Source organism: Myodes glareolus, chromosome X (assembly GCF_982192425.1).
Source record: "Myodes glareolus chromosome X, mMyoGla1.1, whole genome shotgun sequence".
In the NCBI taxonomy this organism is placed as follows: Eukaryota; Metazoa; Chordata; class Mammalia; order Rodentia; family Cricetidae; genus Myodes; species Myodes glareolus.
The window spans coordinates 139,238,706-139,260,517 of NC_142053.1; the positions used below are offsets into that span (position 1 = coordinate 139,238,706).

At 37.8% G+C, this 21,812-nt stretch overlaps 1 pseudogene; it reads right to left on the minus strand.

Moving 5' to 3' along the window:
• Positions 1 to 1,221: 1,221 nt before the first annotated feature.
• LOC125417789 (small nuclear ribonucleoprotein G pseudogene) lies at positions 1,222 to 1,409 on the minus strand (annotated as a pseudogene).
• Positions 1,410 to 21,812: the final 20,403 nt, after the last annotated feature.

Here is a 21,812-nt window from a genome sequence, read left to right on the forward strand (position 1 = left end):
AAATTACAAACTATTGTAAGACAGCATATGGTTGCTGGGAACAGGGCTCATGTTCTCACAGGGAGCAAGTGCTCTTAACCACTGAACCAACTCCCCAGCCCCCATTATTTTTGAAGTAGATTCTTGCTATGTAGCTCATGTTGGCCTCAGATTCACAATCCTCCTTCCTTATCCTCCTGAATGCTATAATTTAATCGATCATTGACTAATTATTGATGATCATTTGGATGGTTTCCAATTTTTATAATTATTATGAAATAAATGTGGGTTACCTTTATATAGAGCCTCTTTGTCACTCACATTGTGTTTTATTTCTCTTGGGTACATACTGCTAGAGAATTAGTTAGCCTGCACAGTGAGAAATCAGTCTCAGCATTTAGATATTAATAAAGGAAACTATTTTGTAATATTTTAGATTATAATTTGATTGCAATATTCTCCTTTCCCTTCCCTCCCTCCAAACCCTCTCATATACACCTCCTTGTTTTTCTTAAACTTTGTGGCCTCTTTTTTTCACTAACTGTTATATTATGTATACATGTATACACATATATACTTGAAATTATAACCTGTTTTGTTTATGTAATACTACCTGTATGTATGTTTTCAGGGCTGACTGTTTGTACTGAATAACCTATTAATGTGTTCTTCTTTGGAAAAGCTACGTCTCCTGTTCCCAGCTTTCCGATAAGGTTGACTTGCCTATAGTGTTGGGGCCTAGAGGGCTTTTCTCTATTCAGTTTGGCATGTATGTTGGTGTCATCCTTGTTCAGAAAAAGCTTTTTAATTTATAAAAGTTTATTAATTTATAAAAGTTTCCATTTCCGTCCCTCCTCCCAACACCTCCCCACTCCCACCACTCTGCATGACTGGTTGTGGTTAATAAACAAAGGAGAACCAGTCTAGAACAGAAAACTTGACTACTTTGTAGAGGTCTCAGGTTTATGCATTCCAGATATGCTGGCATCTTTAAATGTTCTTTGGGTCCCCACCCCAGGTTACATTTTGAGCTATTTAAAGAGAGACAAGAGACATAAAGTCTGGCTACGTGGACAGATGAGAGTTACACAGCAAAGATGACAGAATTATTTCCTTTTCTAGTATCATAAAAGTTTATTTAGCAAAAAGTTTCAGTTGAAAATGTACATGACCCAGTTGTACACCATAGTCAAACCGGCCCTTTGAGGAGGGATGTGAACTTTTCTGATCAACAGCCATTGTTTAGACTCTTTCCAAGGATTCCATCGTGATGATGCTCACATGACCACCATTTTGATGTTATTCTACTGCCCACTAGTTATCATCTCCACACACCCATTAATCACAAGGCAAATAAATGAATCAAAGCCCCATGTGATACCACGTATATTTCTGCTACCATTTAACTTCAATGGTAACTTCTTGACCATAAATTTCATCAATTTGGGAGGATTGAGTCCTCAGCAGGTTCAGCATGACAGGACAGAAACTTAATTAAACCAGTGATGTTCTTTTTAAAAAGTAGTTACTCGGAGTCATCTCACCCACCTGGTAGAACTATGCTTTTTCTGATAAGAGTCCAGGAGATTTAATGTTAGACTTTACATGAGGACTTAATGTTGGTAATGACCCTACACTGTCACCTTGAACTGACAGTCTTTGATATGCAGATGGACCTAATAGTTGGTTTTAAATCAAGGTTGTTCTGGTTATTATAATATGAAACATATTTAGAGGTCAAACATTAGCACAAACTTTCATAGAAGACTTTCAATATGATTAAAAACTGGGTTTCTAGTGTTTAACAGGCCAAGTAAACTACCCACCTTTCTGTCATAGTGGAGGCAGCGCTCCTTTATCTAATTCTTTTTCTGTAACTTAATATTTCCTGAGCTAGTTTATTCGTAAATCTTTTATAACATAAATTTTACTACTTCAAGTTTCTTCTGCATCAATACAAGAAAACATATAAGTGTGATTAGACACTGCTAAATTGTCCTGAAACATGATTTGATAAATTTATACAACTGTCATTAGTAGATAAGAAAACTCTTCAAAAATGTGTTAACTCTAGACATCATTGATTATGAGTTCTTACTTGCTGGGCACATAACAGTATTTTGTTCTTCTATTTCTTCATAGTATCTTCTTGACAATATGCTAGTATAATATATGCACTTTTCCCTTCATATGTTACAGGTATCATGATACATCTTCCAAATTTTCTGTTTTCATAGGAGAAAACCAGTACTGTTTTTCATTCTTAAACCTGTCTTTCTTTTATGAGAATTAAAAAATATATACTTTAACTTTTACATGTTTTTTGAGGCTTAGTTTATTTCTATTCCATCTTGAATTTATTTTTGCCATGCAAATATGGAGAATTAATAGGCACAGTCAGCATAATTATAGAATTATGATTCACAGTAGTAAGTATTCAAGAAACAAAAACTCAATTGCCAAAAGAGTAAAAGCATGGAAAAGGCAAAACCTATTCATTTCTGTGATTCAGAGGGTTTCTATTCATTTATTAAGAAAATAAATACGCTACTTTGTCTGAAGTTTTGCATGTTTGTATGGGTCTCTAATCTTTATGTTCTCCATTTACAGGGTTTAATGGTAATGGGTGCTTTAGCATATTTAAAAATTTAATTTTTTCTTCTCTGATTTTTTATTGAGTTGTCAATTTCTCTTTGTTCCTTACTTCTTTAGACACATCCTTTTTATTTCAGTTGAAATTTTAATACATGTAAATACATATTTATTTACTATTGCATACATGTTACTTTAGAAAAATAAATTTTTCTGGTGACAACTACCTATAACAATTATGTTAGCATGATTTCACCACTTTCTACTTCATATCTGTGTCTTACAACACATACACACACAGGTGAGAAAGAAAAGAGAGAGAGAGTTGAAATGCTCTCAAATTTTGAGGGCACACTATGATTAAATTTCATGGCATGATTCACCAGCAAATATTTAAACAGAAACAATAGCTTTTGCTACTGTGCTTGAGAAAATGAAAAACAAATCTCAAGAAAGAAAGATATTGACCTAAAGGAATCATAAAGAGATATCATATTTATGCAGAAGAGATTTTGGTAAACTGTATACTTTTATAACTATAGAACTCTATTCTCTCATGCTAAAAATATGCACAAATAAGCAACATAATGGATATATATATATATATATATCTCACATATATTACAAATAAATAATATGAGGATGGGTTGGCTTGTAGTTCTGTCACAGAATGAAATTTCTCTCTCTCTCCCCCCTTGTGTGTGTGTGTGTGTGTGTGTGTGTGTGAGAGAGAGAGAGAGAGAGAGAGAGAGAGAGAGAGAGAGAGAGAAGCCCTAATTGGTGGTAGTGGTGCAGTCCTTTAATCTAGCACTTGGGAGGCAAAGGCAGAAAGATCTCTGTGAGTTCAAGGCCAGCCTGGTCTACAGAGAGAGTTCCAGGACACAGAGAAACCCTGTCTCAAAAACAGCCCTAATCAGGCCATGTCATTTTATAAAAAGATCCTTCATTTTGGTTGAACTGTGACAATGATCAAAAGCATAGTAAGTTGGTCCCCAGAACTGAATAACATATTTTCCTAGATTAATGCCCTCACAATCTTCACAGTGAATTCAAAGATCACTTGAATATAAGCATGTACTATGGGCTATTCATCAACCACTTTGCATATAACATTCACTTTTCTCTAATCTGTAGGAAGGGACCCTCCAACTCTGCCATAGTGAACTCTGTGAACTCTCCTCTGCTCCCTTGCCATACTTCTGTGTCTGGCTATGATGTTACTACAAGGAATCTTCTCATACAACTCTTACTCAAAAGGTCATTCTGTTTTAGTGTCCCCTTTGAACCTAAAGCCTGAAACCTCTCAGTAAGTTGAATCCTTATCATCAGTCACAATTATATTAAGAATATGTAAAATGAAATGTTGTGTAATTATAAAAGGTAATGTGATAAACTTGGAAACAGATAGCTTTAAAAGTAGCCAAAACATATATGAAAAAAATATGAAATTGTACCAGGGAAATAAGAAAACATGAAAATAATCCCCATTTTTTTTTAAAAAAAAAACTTTCTGGAGAGATGAAGGTATTTTAGATTAGAAATAATACTTAGGGCTTTTGCATAACATTGTCATGAGTGTGGGAATGGAAAAGAATTTTTTGTGAATGTTAAACAATTTAATACTAAAAATCTGACAGAAAGTGTTCATGCTTATCCAAAGCAGTACATATAAAAATGTTTATATAACTTTTATATATTGGGGCAAATCATATATCACAGTGAAAGAAAAAGAAAATTATTATATATATTTTCAATAGTATCCTATGAAGTAAGTAAGATATATAAACAGAAAACATCCCAATATATAATTTATACAACCCAGTTTCCTACATATAAGACAAATATTAAGGATAGTTATGTCTGTAGTTAAGATTAAAGTTTCTAACTCTCTGATCATATATATTCTATTAATTTGCATTCCCATCAGAAATGTACACCATTTTATTTATTAAAATTTTCTCCAGAAGACTGATACCAGTAAAAACAACAGAGGAGGGAAGGCACTCTAATATCCTGACTCTCAAAACAACCACAAGAAACCTTAGAACACACCAAAATTGTCAGAATAATCTTTTTCAGAGTATTGGTAATTAAGATAAAGTTCATAGTAATCCAGAAACTACTTAAGAAAAAACATCTGATTCTCAATGAACAATGAGTTTTGTGAACTTTAACTGATTCTGTCCTTGATCCTTCTACCAGTGATTGCCTTAGAAATACTTGCCCACATTCACTGTGTCAGTAAAGAAAACATAGATTGAATTCCAATTACAAATTGTCCTTAGTCCAGCAAAATGTTTATTGGAAAAGTCACTTAAAAGGTGTGATAGTTTGAGTGTAATTAGCCCCTATAATCTCATAGAGAGTGGCACTATTAGGAGGTGTGACTTTGTTGGAGTGGGTATGGCCTTATTCAAGGAAATGTGTCACAGTGGGAATAGGCTTTGAGAGTTCCTATCTAGGAACACTGCTCAGTATTTCATAAGCCAAGATGAAGCAAACACCACATCTGCCTCATGCTACCATGCTCCATGCCATGATGAGAATGGACAGAACCTCTAAAACTGTAAGTGAACCAGACTAATTAAATATTTTCTTTATAAGTGTTGTTGTGGTCATGGTGTCCCTTCAGAGTGATAGTAACCCAAACTAAGTCAAAAGTCTTGTTTTAATTTTCCTTATTGGAACTAGGAGATAATTTGTAGAAAATATTTATGAATATATGCACATCCTTATCCTCTGGTACATGATAATAGCTGGATCAAACAACAAAGCAAAAACTGTGGGAAGAAATTTGGGGAGTGATAATGTCTTTGGAAATATGGGCTGCAAGAATCTCCACTGTTTTCTTGGAATTTAAGAAAGTCCCATATGTGCTAGGATTCTGCACCTGATCAGGAAAGACTGGAGAAAGCTTTGTTTGACCTTGAATTTGAACAAGCAAATGTGAAGTAAAAGTTAATGTGGGGGTTTTAATTTCTTGTCTTTGTTAAAAAGAGCATTCATGGCCTTCTTAGAACAATGTGGGAAGAGAGGGATCCTTTTTAGTTCTAGATGTTAGAGAATTATCTTTTCAATAATGAGCCAGAATAGAATAGGATTATTTGAAATAAACCCATAAATTCTACACAATTAGTTTTGTCAATGTGTCAATATTATTTAATGAGGAAAAACAATAGTTTCAGTAAATGAAAGTTGGAGAACTGAATATCCACATGCAAATGAATGAACTTAGAACCCAAGGCCACATAATATGAAAATGTTAACTCAAAATGGGTGGAAACTGAGCAGGTCTTTCAGTGGTCGATCACTTGTCTAGGGAAGATGCAAGAGATCTTGGATTCAACCCCCAGTATCCACACCCATTCATACTTGACAGAAATATCAAATGTTCAACTATAAGAGCTAAAATCCTCACAGCTACTAAAATAAAACAACTGCAACTCTTCTGAAGTTGGACTAGTCAAGATTTTTTAAAAATTACATCAAAAGAACAGAAATCAAAGTTCATCAAAATAAAAACAAAGTTTGTGCATCAAAAGATACTATTAAGAAAGTGAAAAAATACAAGATGGGTGGAAATATATGCAAGTTGTACATCTCACACAGATTAGCATGCAGATAAAGAGTTCTCATAACTCAACAATAGAAAAATCAGACTGAGGCTACCCACTCAGAGAAAGTGAGGCTACCCACTCAGAGGGGTGAGTGTGAACCCCTGCCCGGCAGGAGGGGAGTGCAGGGCACCTCCAACTCCTGCTGCAGGTGCTTCTTGGCTCCACACAACTCTCCCATCCCCCTCGAGTTCGCCCTTTTGGCTACGGGGTAGTTGGACCTCCAAGAGTCCTATCCCTGTCCTGAGGACAACCTTTCAGACAGGTGAGTGGGTGCTATCCCGGCATGGGGCAGAACATCCAGGAAAGGAGCACTGGTCCCCTTTAGCTCCTGCTGTAGGGACTTATCTGTTCCATACTTCCCTGCTCACCCCACCCCCCTAAGCCTGCCCCATTGTCTGCCAGGTCCTTGGCCCAGGAACAGGAACAGGTCCTGTTCCTTCACTGAGGCTACCCACTCAGAGGGGTGAGTGCACACCCGCCGGGCCAGAGAAGAGTGCAGGGCACCTCCAGCCCCTGCTGCAGGGGCTTCTTGACTCCATACAACTCTCCCCTTCTCCCCACCCCGAGTTCTCCCTTTTGCCTGTGGGGTCCTTTGACCTCCAAGAGTCCTGTTCCTGTCCTGAGGACAACCTTTCAGACTGGTGAGTGGGTGCTATCCCGGGATGGGGCAGAACATACAGGAAAGGAACACTGGGCCTCTTTAGCTCCTGCTGCAAGGGCTTCTCTGTTCCACACTTCCCTGCCCAACCCCACCCCCCCCAAGCCTGCCCCATTGTCTGCAAGGTCCTTGGCCCAGGAACAGAAACAGATCCTGCTCCTTCACTGAGGCTACCCACTCAGAGGGGTGAGTGCACACCCGCTGGGCTGGAGGGGAGTGCACAGCACCTCCAGCTCCTGCTGCATGGACTTCTTTGCTCCACACAACCCTTCCCTCCCCCTTGAGTTCACCCTTTTGTCTGCCAGGTCCTTAGACCTCCAAGAATCCTGTCCCTGTGCTGAGGACAACCTTTCAGACCGGCCAACTGGGGAACAGTTCCTGCGCCTGCACTGAGGAGATCCACCCAGAGTCAGTCACAGCAAAGGTTGGACCAAGACACCAAGACTCTCTTGGCTGCATCTGAAGGAAAGGATGGGCAGGCAAGAATTCCTCCAACAACCTGAAACGCAACATGACACCACCAGAAACCAGGGATCACAAAACAAGAAGAATTGAGCACCCTACTCCAGAAGAAATAGAAGAAATCGACTTTAAATGGAACATTATGAAAATAATAGAGGACCTTAAACAGGAGGTGAAAAACTGCAATAAAGAACTAGAGATGACAAACAAAATGGTAGAGGAAATGGATAAATCTCTCAGAGATACCCAAGAAAAACAAGAAAAAGCAATCAAACAGGTAAGGAAAACAGTTCAAGACTTGAAAAATGAAATGGAGGTAATGAAGAAAACACAAACTGAGGGAAGGATGGATATGGAAAATCTGGGTAAACGAACGGGAACTACAGAGACAAGTATTACCAACATAATACAAGAGATAGAAGAAAGAATCTCAGACACTGAAGATACTACAGAGGAAATAAACTCAATGATTAAAGAACAAAACAAATCCAACAAATTCATAACACAAAATATCCAGAAAATCTGGGACACCATGAAAAGACCAAACCTAAAGAATAATAGGGGTAGAAGGAGAAGAGTTATAGCTCAAAGGCCCAGAAAATATATTCAACAAAATTATTGAAGAAAACTTTCCCAACCTAAAGAAGGATATTCCTATGAAGGTACAAGAAGCATACAGAACACCAAATAGACTAGATCAAAAAAAGCATCCCCTTGCCATATAATAATCAAAACACAAAACATACAGAATAAAGAACAAATATTAAGAGCTGCAAGGGAAAAAGGTCAAGAAAAATATAAAGGGAAACTAACCAGAATTACACCTGACATCTCAATGAAAACCATGAAAGACAGAAGGTCTTGGATAGATGTGCTGCAGATACTAAGAGACCATGAATTCAAGCCCAGACTACTATACCCAACAAAGGTTGCATTCACCATCGATGGAGCAAACAAGATATACCAGGACAAAAACAAATGTAAACAATACGTAGCCACAAACCAAGCCTTACAGAAAATACTAGGAGGAAAATCACAAAGCAAGGAACCCAACAACACCCACAATAACACAAACATCTGACAACCCTCCACCAGCACAACTAAAAGAAGGGAAACACACAAACACTACCACCAGGAAAAATTACCGAAGTTAACAACCAATGGTATTTAATATCGCTTAATCTTTATGGACTCAACTCACCTATAAAAAGGCACAGATTAAGAGAATGAAAACGAAATTAGGATCTAAGATTCTGCTGCCTACAAGAAACACACCTCAAACACAAAGACAGACACTACCTCATAGTAAAGGGTTGGGGAAAGGTTTTCCAATCAAATGGACCAAAGAAACAAGTGGGTGTGTTTCTTGTAGGCAGCAGAATGTTGGATGCTAATTTCGTATTCATTCTCTTAAAAAAAAATCCCTGGACCAGGTGGTTTCAATTCTATCGTAACTTCCAAGAATAGTTAATACCTATACTCCTTAAAGTGTTTAACAAAATAGAAACAGAAGAATCTTTGCCTAACTCCTTTTATGAAGCTACAGTCACCCTGATGCCAAAACCACACAAAGACTTAACCAAGAAAGAGAATTACTGACCAGTCTCACTCATGAACATCGATGCAAAAATTCTCAATAATATGCTGGCAAATAAAATCCAAGAACACATTAAAAACAATTATCCATTATGATCAAGTAGGCTTCATCCCAGAGAGGCAGGACTGGTTCAACATATGAAAATCTATCAACATAATCCATCACATAAATAAATTGAAGGAAAAAAACCATATGATCATTTCATTAGATGTTGAAAAAGCATTTGACAAATTTCAACACCCCTTTATGATAAAGGTCTTGGAGAGATTAGGGATACAAGGTTCATTTCTAAATATAATAAAAGCAATATACAGCAATTCAACAATTAACATTAAATTAAATGGAGAGAAACTCAAAGCCATCCCATTAAAATCAAGAACAAGACAAGGCTGTCCACTATCTTCATACTTCTTCAATATAACGCTTGAAGTTCTAGCAATAGCAGTAAGACAGCATAAAGAGATCAAGGGGATTCGAATTAGAAAGGAAGAAGTCAAACTTTCATTATTTGCAGATGATATGATAGTGTACATAAGCAACCCCAAAAACTCTACCAGAGAACTCCTACAGCTGATCAACACCTGTAGTACTGTGGCAGGAGACAAAATCAACTCCAAAAAATCAGTTTCCCTCCTATACACAAAGAACAAAGATACAGAGAGGGAAATCAGAGAAACATCACCTTTCACGATAGCCACAAATAGCATAAAATATCTTGGGGTAACTTTAACCAAGGAAGAGAAAGAACTATTTGACAAGAACTTTAAGATTTTGAAGAAAGAAGTTAAGGGGATACCAGAAAGTGGAAGAATCTCCCATGGTCTTGGATTGGGAGGATCAACATAGTAAAAATGGCAATTCTACCCAAAGCAATCTATAGATTCAGTGCAGTCCCCATCAAAATCCCAACAAAATTTTTCACAGACCTTGAGAGAACAATAATCAAGTTTATATGGAAAAACAAAAAACCCAGGATAGCCAAAACAATCTTATACAATAAAGGAACTTCAGGGGGCATTACCATCCCTGACTTCAAACTCTATTACAGAGCTACAGTATTGAAAACAGCTTGGTATTGGCACAAAAAGAGAGATGTTGACCAATGGAATCAAATCGAAGACCCAGATCTTAATCCACAAACCTATGAACTGCTGATTTTCTACAAGGGAGCTAAAATTATCCAATGGCAGAAAGAAAGCATCTTTAACAAATGGTGCTGGCATAAGTGAATGTCAACCTGTAGAGGAATGAAAATAGATCCATATCTATCACCATGCACAAAACTCAAGTCTAAATGGATTAAAGACATCAATATTAATCTCACCACATTCAATCTGATAGAAGAGAAAGTGGGAAGTAGTCTACAAGACATGGGCACAGGAGACCACTTCCTAGGTAGAACACCTATAGCACAGACAATAAGAGAAACAATGAATAAATGGGACCTCCTGAAACTGAAAAGCTTCCTGAAAGCAAAGGACACTGTCATTAAGACGAAAAGGCAACCTACTGATTGGGAGAAGATTTTCATCAACCCCTCATCAGACAAAGGTCTGATCTCCAAAATATACAAAGAACTCAAGAAACTAGACACTTAAACTCTAATTAACCCAATTAAAAAATGGGGTACTGAACTGAACAGAGAATTCTGAACAGCAGAAGTTCAAATGGCCAAAAGACACTTAAGGTCATGCTCAACCTCCATAGCAATCAGGGAAATGAAAATTAAAACAATTTTGAGATACCATCTTACACCCGTCAGAATAGCTAAAATCAAAAACACCAATGATAGCCTATGCTGGAGAGGATGTGGAGTAAGGGGAACACTCATGTTTTGTTGGTGGCAATGCAAACTTGTACAACCACTTTGGAAATCAGTGTGGCAGTGTTTCAGGAAACTGGGAGTCAACTTACCTCAGGACACAGCCTTCCACTCTTGGGAATATACCCAAGAGATGCCCTATCATACTACAAAAGCATTTGTTCAACTATTTTCATAGCAGCACTATTTGTATTAGCCAGAGCCTGGAAACAACCTAGGTGCCCCTCAATAGAAGAATGGTTAAAGAAGATGTGAAACATATACACATTAGAGTTTTACTCAGTGGTAAAAAACAATGACATCTTGAATTTTGCATGCAAATGGATGGAAATAGAAAACGCTTTACTGAGTGAAGTAACCCAGACCCAAAAAGAGGGATATGGTATGTACTCATTCATAAATGGACTCTATTCCTAATTAAAAGACCTTGAGCCTATGATTCGTGATCCTGGCGAAACTAAATAAGAAGGTGAACCCATGGACAATCATATAGTTATCCTGAGAAGCCAAGGACAATGGCACTGGGTTTTGATTCTACTTCACGGACTGACCTTGTGGGCGCCTGGTTTGTTTAGATGCTCACCTTTAAATACCAGAATGGAGGGGGGAAGACCCTGTACTTCACAAGGGACAGGGAACTCTGACTGCTCTTAGGACTAGAGAGGGAGGGGGAGGTAGAAAGAGGGGGGGGAAAGGAGGTGGGGAGGATGTGGAAATTTCTAATAAATAAATAAATAAATAAATTTTTAAAAGAAGAATAAACATTAAGACAGTGAAAATAAAAATTTAACTGTCAAACTATTAAAAGTGAAAAAGTAATAAAGATAATTTGATGAATACAATAAAATACAAAATACAATAGAAAAATCAGACCCACATTGAAAGTTAACAGCATGAATTAATGTTCTCCTTAGAAGTTATTAAAATTTCCAATGCATATATGAAACATTGTACAATGTTACTCGCTGTCTAGAAGTGGTAAATTACAACTACTGGGTCTACTAAGACCATACCTCTCTTACCATGCCTCATCTCAGAAGCTAAACAGGGTCAGAATTCATTAGTACTTGAATAGGAGACATTCTGGGAATATCAGATGCTGTAATCTTAATAAAACATTACAACCAACATAAAATAAAACATGTAGACCTACGATAACTATAACAACAACAGAGTGAAAGAAAATGTCATAAGGACTTGAAGAGGAGAGTCCCCTTTGGATTGATGATGGGATATAAAGTTTTGTGTCTACTGGGAACAGTTTGGCAGTTCTGGAAAAATGCCAAGCGTAGACTCACCATATGACTCAAATGATTATATTCTTGCACTGTATTAGTTTGCTTAGGCAACAACTGAGAGGCTGAAACAACAGAAATACATTTTTGGGGTTTTGAAGGCTATAATTTTGACATCTATATGCTCATTGTTATTAGTTTTCCCAGATTCTTTTCTCCTTGACTTAGAGCTGGCTACTTTCTCGTATTTCTTCTCATACAGTTTTCAATGTGCACTCAGGTTTGGTGTCTCACCTCCCTCTCTATATAAGAACAACACTTAGACTGGAGTAGGGCTTATTCATAAAACCTTATTTCTTCATTAGAATTCCATCTTTTACATCCAGAAACATTCTGCGTCTACTAGTGGTTAAGACCTTATGTTTGGAATTTGTTGAGACAGTTTCACTTCCTAAGATATGATATAATATCTCCTTCATTTTTTCTGTTTCTTATCTCCAGAGAATAGTCACAGTGAAATTCTTTAAAAGTTCCCACTACAGCAATGAACTTGAATTCTGCAGATCACATAACTGAAGAACTAGTTCTTATGTTAATTATTTTGTGTATGAACAATTGTGATAAGTACATCAAGAAAACATTCACCTATGAATATAATATTCAGTTATTGATCAAAGCAAAGCATGTAATAACCATTAATGACAAAGAGGACAAATTTCGCAAGCCTGTCAGGATCCAATTTTTTTGTTTGCCCTTGTAATTTGCTGCAAACATAGGTACTTATGAATTTGAACAAAGGAGTGTTCAGAATGAGCAGGACAGCCATCTATACCTTACACAGTCAAGGTGTTAAAGATGGATCACTATTTTTAGTGTATTAACATCTTTTTTCTTTGTTGTGTATTTTTCCCCCAATGAAATATTCTAGCCTCATTGATTACCATCAGCTAGAAGGTAGTTCTTTGGCTTGAAATTCTTAGTCTTTTCTCTCTCAGCATCATGAAACAACTTTAGGGTATCTTCTTTCCATTAATCACAAACATCTCGAAGTCTCTTTCAAGAGTTGCCGTTAGTTTTAGGAACATCATATGTCAAAATTTTAATCCCTTGTGGCAATTCAAAAGAATGAACTGAAGCAAAGCCTAGTAGAAAAATCTATAAGCAAACTTCTATTACATATACAGAAATTTTAAAAAATGAGTTAGAGTGTGTATGAAAATATTAAACAGGATTTTTCAGGATGGCATCATTTGAGTGGCATCTCCTAAGCTGATGTCTGTTAGTAATTCATGACTAGAAAATTAATCTGTCAGTTCATTGTATTCTGATCAAGGTTTCAGGGACAGACTACATCTAACCAAACTTGTAACAGAGTAGCTAGCACAAAGAATGTGCAAACAGATTTGCTGCTATAAAACTCCTCCCAAACTAGAATGGCTATGTGATTTACTGTCTGCTCTGACATTTATAAGATTAAAAATGGGAAGTTCATATAATCTATGGTAAGAGATGCTAACCTTGACTTGTCAGGACAAAATCAGACATGTAGTTACTTTACCTACAACTCAGATAACTCATCTCTATGGTACAGAGCATCTTCTCCCCTGTGTCAAGGTTTCATAGAAACAAAACTAGTAATTGACAGTCTTTATGGTGTGCATGACCCTCACACCAAACGACAAAGATAGTTCTGACCATAGATGAGTCTAGTCTAGTGGAGCAAGCAGGAGTAGTACAACATAATAGATTCATTGATAACAACAGTATCATTTTCTTCAAGCCTGGCATATTACACTCCTTGGATGGGATTTCTAACTCTTCTTTTTAAAGGCCATCTTTTTCTACCTACTCAGACTGGACACAAAGCAACTGATCAGATAGCAAATTCCTTTCTTATTTTCCTGAAGTAATACCCTAGTTACTTGAAACGCAGTATTTCCTATTTCTTCTCAGTCTCTTCTGCCTCACTCATATCTGGGCGTATATCTATGGTTCTTAATTTCCATTTATTAAGTAATAAAAATGAAATTACTTTTGGACAATGAAATATATGCAAATTTGTGAGCTTCCCAACTTTCTTATGTACTGATAACAGTCTCACAGTGTACTAACTTATCCATGATCATATTAAAGCTAGGTATAATTTATAGCTAAGATAAAGCACACTATTAAATGAGATCAAAGAGTTTGTGTGACAATTTAAGACAAAATAATTACTGGCAGATTTCCTTCAAGTTTGGCTGGTCATCAGTGAAGCAGAAAAATGGCAACTGTATACAGCACTGAACCTGTGATTGGAGGAAGAAAAATGTCAGCCCTGGTGACATGCAGGTAGGATTGACAGTCTTCACCAGAACTTCATTTAGATGTAGTACACAACCTGTAAGGACATGCTTGCTTATAAGCACACCAAGTAAGTAGTAAATGCCACACCAAATTCAACTTAGCAAACAGCATGTGTAAGCCTTTCTGTGAGCACATCATAAGATGAGAAGAGGTAGTCTTGCCCAAGTAACACCAAGAATATTAAGAACACAAAGTAATGTGGTGATACCATAAGATATTATGTAAATGTGTTCAGTAGAAAGAAAAATGGAAATTGTTTGCTTGGTCAAAACCACTAACGCCAGAAGAGAAAATACAGGGAGTTTGAATAAACATGACTGTCCGTTTTATCCAAGTAAATTATTTTATGAAGCCAGTTTTGAAAGTCAGTTCTTTTATTCTTTTGGTGCCTGACTTTAGAATGAATATTGGAGGCATGCTTATAACTTATAAGTTATAAGCATAAAATAAGTTATAAGTTATAAAATAGGAAATAAAACTAAATTATATAATGATATCAATAAAAAGCTTATAAGAATCAAATAAACTCAATTTATTGAATGATGATTAAACAGATACCATGAGAAATAAAACTGACTAAGTTCGCTTAGAAGCCTATGGTCCTACACCACTGAAAGATGTTAAACCAAATGGTCTCCTGTCTGACTTGCTGTAACAATTCTCCATGTAACTTACAACCAAGAAAAGTGTATTGATCCACATTTCTAAAGGCTATAAGGTTGAAATTTAGACAGCGGTATTTGTTCTCTGCTTCATATAGGACACTTTCTCAGTGCATTCTTACACAGTGGAAGGTTGTGAACAGGCTCCCTTAATCCCCTTTTATAGCATGTTTGTCCGGGTCATGAGGAGCCTATTCACTTTCCCAAGGCTGCACCTGTAGTTAAAAGTTGTATCAGAGATCAGATTTAAATACATATATTCATGGGGACACAGATATTCAGACCACAATACCAGCCTTTTAGGATCTTCCTTTTGCTCATGATATCTCTATTCAGGAATGGGCTTAGCCTGTTTGTAATAAAATGCAGCAGTAAAAATCATGCCACAGTTCTCACACAACAATGGGTTATTTTCTCAAGATAACAGAAAAATCCAATGATCTCAGGTGGTTTTAATAAAACTGAGATTGAATTATGTGGAAACAATAAATAGCCCCCAAATCTTAGATGATTCACACATGGAGTTTGTTCCTTTAACACCTAAAGTCCTTTGTGGGTCAAATGCAGCCATCTTCCATGAGATGATGAGCCAGCAGCATGCTTCAGTCCAACAGCTCTGCCAGGAATGTACCACTCTAAATTCACCACTGAAAGGAAGGGTTGACAAGGAAAATTTCCCTGATGGTCAAGTCCAGACACTCATTACTTCTTATGGTCTGTTAGCAGCACAACAGTGCATGTCCTCACTACTGTCAAACAGCTCAGTAGGATACTGACAAACATTAAAAAGAGTAACTAAAAGGTTTCTGCTGAGTAAGTCATGAAGAGGAGCCAGTAAATAGCATTCCCCTATGGCCTCTGCTTCAGTTCCTGCCTTGAGTTCCTGTCCTGATTTCCCCTCAGTAATAGACTACAAGCTGTGAGATGAAATAAACCCCTTTCTCCCCAAGTTGTTTTTGATCATGTTCTTTATCACAACAGAAAAACTCTAGGGAAGTTCCTATGCTTGATCTTTGATATTAGATAAATTTATTTCAAATTCTTTATTTCCATTAAAACTAGTTTTCTAGCTTTTTGCTTTCCTAGGTGTATAAGTCACAGAGACTGTTGGCAACATGCACAAGACCTGCACAAGTTGCAGTCAGATAGGGTCCTGGCACTGAGAGTAGGATGTGGACTAAGCTCCTCACTAGAAAGCTCTCTACAATTGCTACCTTCTGGCAAAGGAAAACTACTGGAGGTTTCATCTTCTCTTCCTCTGAAATGCAGACACCTAAAGCCCAACTGGAGAATGTACAAAAACCCATGGAAGAGTTTGAAATGTCCTCTTGCTTCACTGGGAATATTGTAATATCACATTAGATCTGGATACAGTGGCACACAGTTTACACTTGGATAGCTGAGGTGGGAGGCTTGTAAATTTTCTGCCACCCTAGTCTACACACTGAGCCTTTCTTTCCAAATTATTAAGCTCTTATAATATCTAGGAAAAAATATTAATGTGTGAACACCAAAACCAGCCATTTGGGGTTTGTTGTTGTTGCTTTCTTTTAATAAGGAAGCATTAGTCTTTTCAAAACTTTTTAGCTAACTTGCTTACTGAAAGTAGAAGAAACTGCACCACATGCATTGATGTAGAATCCTCCCCTATCACTCAATGATAGAACCGGAGTTACTGAAGTAGGCATATTGCAACTGTGAGTCCAATGTGGTTTACACGGCAAGACCTTATCTCAAACAAAAGCAAACATTTTGAGAATGGAGGACTTAAAAAGAAATCTAAAAAACGAACTCCTTTGAGGTCCCATGTTGCAAAATTCTACTCAGTAAATAACTGGATTAGAAATAAAAGCAAATAGCTGATATCTAAGTTTAGTTTTCTAAATACAAGCCATTTTTAAAAACTCTTCTGCCAAATAAATACATTATGTAGAAACAATAAGGCAATAAAGTTCTAAAAAATGGTTGGAGGGCTTAATATAAGGAAAAACATTTATTTGATAAAGGCTCAGGGAAGCACTTTGAATGCTGGTAACACAAAAAGCAGTTTGTACACAATGAACTTAGTAAGAAGTGATGTTCACAGAATTACCTGTGAAACCACACACCTTACACTCTCAAATATTTAGCCTGTCAAATTTAACTGGACTGAAGCAGTTCAAACCATTCAAGCATGGGAGCCAGTAATTGCTTGTAATTCATAAAGAGGATTATGCACACACTACGTTTCCAAAGAAACTAGCTGTCTGTGAAGAGCACAGTGAGAATGAAATGTTCCACAAATATGCACATTTGAATAGTCTACTTGCCTGCAGGGATAATGGAAACATTAAAGCCCCAAGGAAAGTGGCAATGAGAACTGATGCCCATGCTCGTTCTATAATATACAATGTTAAGAGTCATAGTCCAGCTCGTAATTCATACAGTAAGTACCAAACTTCACTTTTGGAAGCTTCCTCTGCCTGTCAGACAATTGGAACCAACAAAGACCATCTGTGCCCTGGGAAAGATGGAACAAGACCTATTTCTTGATCTTCCATGGTGACAAGTTTTCCAAAGATTTTCAGTTATTGACATTTTCATTTTTGATATTGCGATGTGATAATAAGAGCTTTGGTCTTTTCTCCTTTCCTCTGAATCCTGACACAGAGCTCTGAATCCTCTGGAAATTCTAGAGTAATGGGAATGCCTCTTGCTTTAATGACTTGACTTTTGAGAAAGTGAGGGGAGTCATCAAAAGGCTCGGCCCTAGATGAAGATGAAACTCTAAGCTCTTTGCCCATCTTCCAGGAAAAGAAAAGAAACTGGAGGGGAGTGAATGATCAGTCATATCTCTGTGATAGAGCCTATATATAAATCTCACAGCTGGAGCAGGGATGATGCTCTGTGGTAAACTAGATGCTTGGCACATGTGAGGCCCTGGGTTACATATGTCCTCACACGTCCACACACACAAACACACATGCTTCTCTGAGTTCTCTTTCAACCTCTCTAGAAAATTTTCAAGTCCACAAAGGGGATCATGAAACAACTGGTTCACAAGCAAGTTAGACAGATGATGAGGAACCAGAAAACGTAGTACTTTTAGCACTGGAAAAAGTAGGTTAGTTTAGTGAGACTTGACCTATAGGGTCTGAATTGATACTGAAAGAATTAGATTTTTAGAATACCAAGTTGGTTTCAAAGAATTCAATTGTGGAAAAGCACTTTTACACATTTTACCTGAAGTGTTTTGAGAGTCTTGAGGAAAACTTGTAGGTTTTTCCCCTATAAACACTCTTCCATCTTGCATAGCAGAATATGTCCAAGATTCAAATGATAAAGTAAGTAGGGTACATATGAGGTTCATCCATTTCTGAGTTCCTGTAGTAAGTTTTTTTTTTCTATCTGAATCATAGAAAAGGTTTGTTTATTTGTATGTGTGGGTATATGACTGTATGTTTATGTATTAGGGTGTGTATGTGCATCTTTTTAAAAATTGTTTTATTGAGCTATTTATTTTTCTCCACTCCTCTCCCTTTCTCGCCCATCCCCTCTTACTATCTCCCATGGTTCCCATGCTCCCAATTTACTCAGGAGATCTTGTCTTTTTCTACTTCCCATATACATTAGATCCTTGTATGTCTCTCGTAGGGTCCACTTTGTTGTCTAGGCTCTCTTTGTTATCTATGCTTCTCTTTGTTGTCTAGATTGTGAACTGTAGGCTCCTTTGTTTTTGCTTTATGTCTAAAAGTCACTTATGAGTGAATACATATGATATTTGTCTTTCTTGGTCTGGATTATCACAATCAATATGTTTTCCCCCCATAGATACATCCATTTGCCTGCAAACATCAAGATGTCATCATTTTTTTCTGCTGTGTAGTACTCCATTGTGTAAATGTACCACATTTTCCTTATCCATTCTTTGGTCAAGGGGCATTTAGGTTGTTTCCAAGTTGTAGCTAAAACAAACAATGCTGCTATGGACATAGTTGAGCATGTGTCCTTGTGGTATTATTGAGCATTCTTTGGGTATATACCCAGAAGTGGTATTGCTGGGTCTTGAGGTATATTGTTTTCTACTTTTCTGAGAAATTACCATACAAAAATCAAAAGAAGCTCTATCAGTTTACATTCCCACCAGAAATGGAGGAGTGTTCCCTTTACTCCACACCCTCTCCAGTATAAGTTGTCATCTGTTTTTTTAATCATTTTTTTAAAATTTACTTATTTATTTGTTTATAAAAATTTCCACTTCTTCCCCTCCTCCCCATATCCTCCAATTCCCCCCACTCCCTCTCCTCCTCCCCCCCACTCCCTCTCCTCCTCCCTCTCCAGTCCTAAGAGCAGTCAGGGTTTCCTGCCCTGTGTGAAGTTCAAGTTCCTCCCCTCTCCCTCCAGGTCTAGGAAGGTAAGCATCCAAACAGACTAGGATCACAAAAAGCCAGTACATGCAGACAAGACAAGACCCAGTGCCATTGTCAATGGCTTCTCAGTCAGCCACATTCAGAGACTCCAGTTTGATCACAGGCTCATTCAGTCCCAGTCCAGCTGGTCTTGGTGAGCTCTCATTAGATCAGTCCACTTGTATCAGAGGGTGAATGCACCTCTCGCGGTCCTGATTTCCTTTTTCACGTTCTCCCTCCTTCTGCTCCTCATTTGGACTTTGGGGGCTCAGTCCAGTGCTCCAATGTGGGTCTCAATCTCTATCTCCATCTATCGTCAGATGAAGGTTCCCTCTGGTCCAGCCTTTCTTGCTCACGTTCTCCCTCCTTCTGCTTCTCATTTGGACCTAGGGAGTTAAGTCCAGTGTTCAAATATGTGTCTCTGTCTCTATCTCCATCCATTGCCAGGTGAAGGTTCTATGGTGATGTGCAAAATATTCATCAGTATGGTTATGGGCCAAGGCCAGTTCAGGCACCCTCTTCTCTGCTGCCCAGGGAACAATCTGGGGAAGTCTCCATGGGCCTGGGAACTCCTCCAGAAGCAACTCTCTTGCAAACCCTAAAATGGCTCCCTTAGTTGAGATATATACCTCTTTGCTCCCATCCTTCCGCTCTCCCCCCCCATCCTATTCCCCCAAGCCATCCCCAATCCTCCCCCTCTCCCTTCTCTCTAACCACCTCCCTTTACTTCCACCCCCCACCTCCCGTGCACCCAAGTTTGCCTGGCAATCTTGTCTACTTCCAATATCCAGGAGGATAACTATATGATTTTCTTCAGGTTCACCTTCTTATGTAGCTTCTCTAGGATCACTAATTATAGGTTCAAAGACCATTATCTATGGCTAGAATCCACTTATGTGTGAGTACATACCATATTCCTCTTTTTGGGTCTGGGTTAGCTCACACAGTAAAGTGTTTTCTATTTCCATCCATTTGCAAGCAAAATTCAAGATGTCATTGTTTTTACCGCTGAGTAAAACTCTAAAGTATATATGTTCCACACCTTTTTTAACCATTCTTCTATTGAGGGCCACCTAGGTTGCTTCCATGTTCTGGCTATTACAAATAGTGCTGCTATGAACATAGTTGAACAAATGCTTTTGTAGTATGATACGGCATCTCTTGGGTATATTCCCAAGAGTGGAATTGCTGGGTCCTGAGGGAGGTTGACTCCCAGTTTCCTGAGAAACCGCCACGCTGATTTCCACAGTGGCTGCACAAGTTTGCATTCCCACCAACAATGGATGAGTGTTCCCCTCACTCCACATTTCTCCAGCATAGGCTATTATTGGTGTTTTTGAGTTTAGCTATTCTGACAGGTGTAAGATGGTATCTCAAAGTGGTTTTGATTTGTATTTCCCTGATCGCTAAGGAGGTTGGGCATGACCTTAAGTGCCTTTTGGCCATTCAAAGTTCTTCTGTTGAGAATTCTCTGTTCAGATCAGTACCCCATTTTTTTAATTGGGTTAATTGGAGTTTTAGTGTCTAGTTTCTTGAGTTCTTTGTATATTTTGGAGATCAGACCTTTGTCTGATGAGGGGTTGGTGAAGATCTTCTCCCAGTCGGAAGGTAGCCTTTTTGTCTTACTGACAGTGTCCTTTGCTTTACAGAAGCTTCTCAGTTTCAGTAGGTCCCATTTAGTCATTGATTCTCTTATTGTTTGTGCTACTGGGGTTCTACTTAGGAAGTGGTCTCCTGTGCCTATATCTTGTACACTACTTCCCACTTTCTCTTATATCAGGTTCAAAGTGGACAGATTAATGTTGATGTCTTTAACCCATTTGGACTTGAGTTTTGTGCATGGTGATAGATATGGATCTACTTTCATTCTTTTACAGGTTGACATCCAGTTATGCCAGCACCATTTGTTGAAGATGCTTTCCTTCTTCCATTGTATACCTTTAGCTCCCTTGTCGAATATTAGGTGTCCATAGGTTTATGGGTTAATTTCCGGGTCTTCTATTCCATTCCATAGGTCGACTTCTCTGCTGTTATGCCAATACCAAGCTGTTTTCAATACTGTTGCTCTGTAATAGAGTTTGAAGTCAGGGATGGTAATGCCTCCAGAAGTTTCTTTATTGTATAAGATTGTTTTGGCTATCTTGAGTATTTTGTTTTGCCATATAAACTTGATTATTGTTCTCTCAAGGTCTGTGAAGTAGTTTGATGGGATTTTGATGGGGATTGCATTGAATCTATAGATTGCCTTTGGTAGAATTGCCATTTTTACTATTTTGATTCTCCCAATCCAAGAGCAGGGGAGGTCTTTCCATTTTCTGGCATCCTCCTCAATTTCTTTCTTCAAAGACTTAAAGTTCTTTTTTTTTTTTTACTTTTTTTTCTTTTTTTTATTCAAGTATCCGAAAACAGTCTTTCCACTTCCTCCCCTTTTCCCAATACCCTCCCGCTCCTCCC